A 6425-nucleotide genomic window follows, 5' to 3' on the forward strand; every position below is an offset into this window, starting at 1 on the left:
CCCTAACCCTAACCCTAACCCTAACCCTAACCCTAACCCTAACCCTAACCCTAACCCTAACCCTAACCCTAACCCTAACCCTAACCCTAACCCTAACCCTAACCCTAACCCTAACCCTAACCCTAACCCTAACCCTAACCCTAACCCTAACCCTAACCCTAACCCTAACCCTAACCCTAACCCTAACCCTAACCCTAACCCTAACCCTAACCCTAACCCTAACCCTAACCCTAACCCTAACCCTAACCCTAACCCTAACCCTAACCCTAACCCTAACCCTAACCCTAACCCTAACCCTAACCCTAACCCTAACCCTAACCCTAACCCTAACCCTAACCCTAACCCTAACCCTAACCCTAACCCTAACCCTAACCCTAACCCTAACCCTAACCCTAACCCTAACCCTAACCCTAACCCTAACCCTAACCCTAACCCTAACCCTAACCCTAACCCTAACCCTAACCCTAACCCTAACCCTAACCCTAACCCTAACCCTAACCCTAACCCTAACCCTAACCCTAACCCTAACCCTAACCCTAACCCTAACCCTAACCCTAACCCTAACCCTAACCCTAACCCTAACCCTAACCCTAACCCTAACCCTAACCCTAACCCTAACCCTAACCCTAACCCTAACCCTAACCCTAACCCTAACCCTAACCCTAACCCTAACCCTAACCCTAACCCTAACCCTAACCCTAACCCTAACCCTAACCCTAACCCTAACCCTAACCCTAACCCTAACCCTAACCCTAACCCTAACCCTAACCCTAACCCTAACCCTAACCCTAACCCTAACCCTAACCCTAACCCTAACCCTAACCCTAACCCTAACCCTAACCCTAACCCTAACCCTAACCCTAACCCTAACCCTAACCCTAACCCTAACCCTAACCCTAACCCTAACCCTAACCCTAACCCTAACCCTAACCCTAACCCTAACCCTAACCCTAACCCTAACCCTAACCCTAACCCTAACCCTAACCCTAACCCTAACCCTAACCCTAACCCTAACCCTAACCCTAACCCTAACCCTAACCCTAACCCTAACCCTAACCCTAACCCTAACCCTAACCCTAACCCTAACCCTAACCCTAACCCTAACCCTAACCCTAACCCTAACCCTAACCCTAACCCTAACCCTAACCCTAACCCTAACCCTAACCCTAACCCTAACCCTAACCCTAACCCTAACCCTAACCCTAACCCTAACCCTAACCCTAACCCTAACCCTAACCCTAACCCTAACCCTAACCCTAACCCTAACCCTAACCCTAACCCTAACCCTAACCCTAACCCTAACCCTAACCCTAACCCTAACCCTAACCCTAACCCTAACCCTAACCCTAACCCTAACCCTAACCCTAACCCTAACCCTAACCCTAACCCTAACCCTAACCCTAACCCTAACCCTAACCCTAACCCTAACCCTAACCCTAACCCTAACCCTAACCCTAACCCTAACCCTAACCCTAACCCTAACCCTAACCCTAACCCTAACCCTAACCCTAACCCTAACCCTAACCCTAACCCTAACCCTAACCCTAACCCTAACCCTAACCCTAACCCTAACCCTAACCCTAACCCTAACCCTAACCCTAACCCTAACCCTAACCCTAACCCTAACCCTAACCCTAACCCTAACCCTAACCCTAACCCTAACCCTAACCCTAACCCTAACCCTAACCCTAACCCTAACCCTAACCCTAACCCTAACCCTAACCCTAACCCTAACCCTAACCCTAACCCTAACCCTAACCCTAACCCTAACCCTAACCCTAACCCTAACCCTAACCCTAACCCTAACCCTAACCCTAACCCTAACCCTAACCCTAACCCTAACCCTAACCCTAACCCTAACCCTAACCCTAACCCTAACCCTAACCCTAACCCTAACCCTAACCCTAACCCTAACCCTAACCCTAACCCTAACCCTAACCCTAACCCTAACCCTAACCCTAACCCTAACCCTAACCCTAACCCTAACCCTAACCCTAACCCTAACCCTAACCCTAACCCTAACCCTAACCCTAACCCTAACCCTAACCCTAACCCTAACCCTAACCCTAACCCTAACCCTAACCCTAACCCTAACCCTAACCCTAACCCTAACCCTAACCCTAACCCTAACCCTAACCCTAACCCTAACCCTAACCCTAACCCTAACCCTAACCCTAACCCTAACCCTAACCCTAACCCTAACCCTAACCCTAACCCTAACCCTAACCCTAACCCTAACCCTAACCCTAACCCTAACCCTAACCCTAACCCTAACCCTAACCCTAACCCTAACCCTAACCCTAACCCTAACCCTAACCCTAACCCTAACCCTAACCCTAACCCTAACCCTAACCCTAACCCTAACCCTAACCCTAACCCTAACCCTAACCCTAACCCTAACCCTAACCCTAACCCTAACCCTAACCCTAACCCTAACCCTAACCCTAACCCTAACCCTAACCCTAACCCTAACCCTAACCCTAACCCTAACCCTAACCCTAACCCTAACCCTAACCCTAACCCTAACCCTAACCCTAACCCTAACCCTAACCCTAACCCTAACCCTAACCCTAACCCTAACCCTAACCCTAACCCTAACCCTAACCCTAACCCTAACCCTAACCCTAACCCTAACCCTAACCCTAACCCTAACCCTAACCCTAACCCTAACCCTAACCCTAACCCTAACCCTAACCCTAACCCTAACCCTAACCCTAACCCTAACCCTAACCCTAACCCTAACCCTAACCCTAACCCTAACCCTAACCCTAACCCTAACCCTAACCCTAACCCTAACCCTAACCCTAACCCTAACCCTAACCCTAACCCTAACCCTAACCCTAACCCTAACCCTAACCCTAACCCTAACCCTAACCCTAACCCTAACCCTAACCCTAACCCTAACCCTAACCCTAACCCTAACCCTAACCCTAACCCTAACCCTAACCCTAACCCTAACCCCTGACCCCGACCCCGACCCCTAACCCCTAACCCTAACCCTAAACCCTGACCCTGACCCTGACCCTGACCCTGACCCTGACCCCGACCCCGACCCCGACCCTAACCCTGACCCGACACCCTAACTCGACACCCTAACCCGACACCCTAACCCGACACCCGACACCCTAACCCGACACCCTAAACCGACACCCTAACCCTGACCCGACACCCTAACCCGACACCCTAACCTGACACCCTAAACCGACACCCGACACCCTAACCCGACACCCTAACCCGACACTCTAACCCGACACCCTAACCCTAACCCGACACCCTAACCCTAACCCAACACCCTAACCCTAGCCCTAGCCCTAGCCCTAACCCTAACCCTAGCCCTAGCCCTAGCCCAGCACCTACCCCAGCCCTAGACCCAGCCCCAGCCCTTTTTCTCCTCCCTCCTGTACTCTCTAACCTGTGAGAAAAAGCAAGTGTTAAAGTTAATGACACAAGAAAAAGATTCAACACAGAAATGAAAAAGAGTGGTTTTTCAAAATACTTTATTGGTTACAGTGAAGAGATAGAGCAGCATGAGGTATTCACAATAAATATTGATTCAGAGTACTATTTTAGCAACTGCATCAGCCTGGATTGTTTTCCGTGAATCATCCGCACCTCCACTGCACAGAACACAGGACTGTCAAAAGTCCCACTTCCCAAACTTGACAACTCTACTTGCACAGCAACGACTCCCCTGTTAGACAGAGGCAGTTGACCTCAATGGCTTGCTGACATCCGACACACACATTCTGACAGATGGAGAAGGACCCCGGAAATATAACAGAATATAGTCACATATCCAACATCTGACAATATATTCAAGGAGACCACCAACTTCCCAAAGACAAAGAACACGGACTACTAGATTCCATCGACAACCTTGCATAATTCCTGCACTGCATGAGAACTACAAGTAAAAAAGAAGAAAAGATACAATCGACATCAACATATACGTGGAGCATCCCTTTCACAGACAGTGAAGAAAGCAGTGTTCACATAGAAACAGAAAGTAAAAAAAAGTATAGACACATACTCCCAGGACAATTAGAAATTAACACTGCCTATGATTCTTTAACTACATTTTTCAAATATCCATCAACATCTTTGACAAAGCACCCTAGAACTAATGGTGAAAGCTATAGGATTTGTAAGAACAATGGCACAGCAGTAATCTGGAATTTCGGGGCAGGTTTCTAGACAGACAGGGTATTCCAAACTTCTCCACTAGAAGGCAGCAAAATATTATTTTATGCTCTCTGTACCAGAAACGTAATGGAAAAGAGGTTTCAAAAGTACACAGTACAGCCCAACATACATCAGACTAAGACAACAGATTCCACCTTGACAGACGAAAGCATCCTGTAACAAAGGCTCTGGTCTCTGCACTACACATTTAAATTCGGAAAAAAACTGCAGTGCCCAGTAAAAGCAGACAACAGACACTCAACTGAAACCCTGCGTATCATTTAAAAGGACCTAAGACCCAAAGTTCTTTCAGCAGACACATTCCGTCCAAAAAAGGGCAAATCTACAAAACATGGTGACACAGAATGACATGGAACCCTTCATTGCAAAGTCCAAATATTGAATACCAAATCGAAAGCTCACACGGACAGAAACACAGAAAACACACATGCACACAGAAACCGTAATCACCAGAACACTGATGCAATCCATGCTTATCCAGTGAGCAATTGCCTTGTGCATACAGGTGAGCTTCACACCTATGAAGACCGAAGCAGAAGAAAGAGCTGAACCTAAAGAAAAGACTGCAGAAGACACCTCTATAACTTCAAGGACACAGTCACACTGAAAGCAAAAGTAATATTGAATGGGCAGACCAATGAAAGTAAATGGCTAAATGTATAAACATATCTATATGCATATATAAAGGAAAACAGACACGGACATGTAGGAAATAAATTTTACTTTAAGTCATAAATCAAGAAAAAAATGAGATCAGGAAATAAATTAAGAAATAATTAAAGAAGATAAAAAATGAGATCATACACTGCATCCATGAGTAAAAAGAAAGAGGTATGTAAAGTAATTAATGTAACGTATGGAAACAATCCAACAACTCATTCTTTGAAGATAGCAGAAAAGTTAAGACATGCACCAAAGTATGGACCAGCCCAATCTGAGAACATAGGTACAAAGTGATAGTTAACGCAGAAGAAAGTGACACAACTAACAAAAGCTCTCAGCTCCATCACTGTCTGCAACATCAAATCAAAAAGGAAAACATAATGGACCGAAATATTCCTTCTCTTCCATGAAACATTCCTTCCATATCTCTAGCACATCACTAAGGAAATAAAAATATCGTACCTTTCCATCTTCATTGGACTCTCCTTCCTGACTCCGATGAGAAATCAGAAGCGACGTTTCTCCTCAGCACCGTCCTCTTCTCAGTGAAGAACAGATAATCCACATATTTTATTTATGTGTTTAGTTATTTATTTTTTTTTTTTTTTTTTTTAAGAAAGAGAAGAGAAACAGAGAGAGAGAGAGATCAACAGTCAGACAGAAAGGGTGGAAGACCAGGAAGCATCAACTGAAACTCCTGTATTTGCCCTGACCACTCAGTGCAGGATTTCAAACCAGAGACTGCAGCATTCCAGATTGAGGCTTTACCCACTAAACCACCAGACGCCTCGCAAACACAATTAATATTGACGTAATGACATTATTTTCAGACAGTGATCCTATTGGAAATCTGAAGGTATACTAATTCTTATCTCTCAAGAGACTATAAGACACGGCTCCTGTAAAATGTGCTGTGTTCAAAACGTCCACAAGAGAGCGCCAAAATAACTTTTTAAAATCCTTTTCAGTCAGCGAGGGTCCCCGAGCAGCACAGTGACTAACAGCAGAACTGAGCGCAGATACACTTATCAGTGGGAGGGAATGGAGAACCCTGTCACAGGACATCTTTCCTAATAGAATGTGAAAAGGAATGACCTCGGATATCACACAGCCCTGTCACAGAAGCTGTCACTCTTCCCAGAGAACAAGCTTCCTTTCCTAAAAGCCCAGAGTCCTAGGAACGATGGAAATGGGGCCATTTCAGCGTGATGCCAGTCTCCTGAAACACGATCTAGATTCCCTGAATTATGAGAACAGAAGACACTTCGGGGCACGCACAGATGACGTCATGGTACCCTGTGAATTGCAGCAGAAATCTGCTACATGGCAGCACACAGGAGCGCTCCGGAGGGGAGCATGCGAACTGCTTACTCCGACGACGCACTACGCAGTCTGTGCGTCTGAGGAGGGGGCTGTTACGCGTGAATGAAGTCAGGCCAAGCAGTAACAAAGGCGGTACCCGCGGCGGGGTCTCTGACAGAAGCGCGACAAGATCACGCGCATAAGGCAACTTGGATCACGCCGGACCCCCACTTCTTAATCCCTATACCAACTGTTCC

The sequence above is a fragment of the Saccopteryx bilineata genome, chromosome 4, assembly GCF_036850765.1.
Source record: "Saccopteryx bilineata isolate mSacBil1 chromosome 4, mSacBil1_pri_phased_curated, whole genome shotgun sequence".
NCBI lineage: Eukaryota > Metazoa > Chordata > Mammalia > Chiroptera > Emballonuridae > Saccopteryx > Saccopteryx bilineata.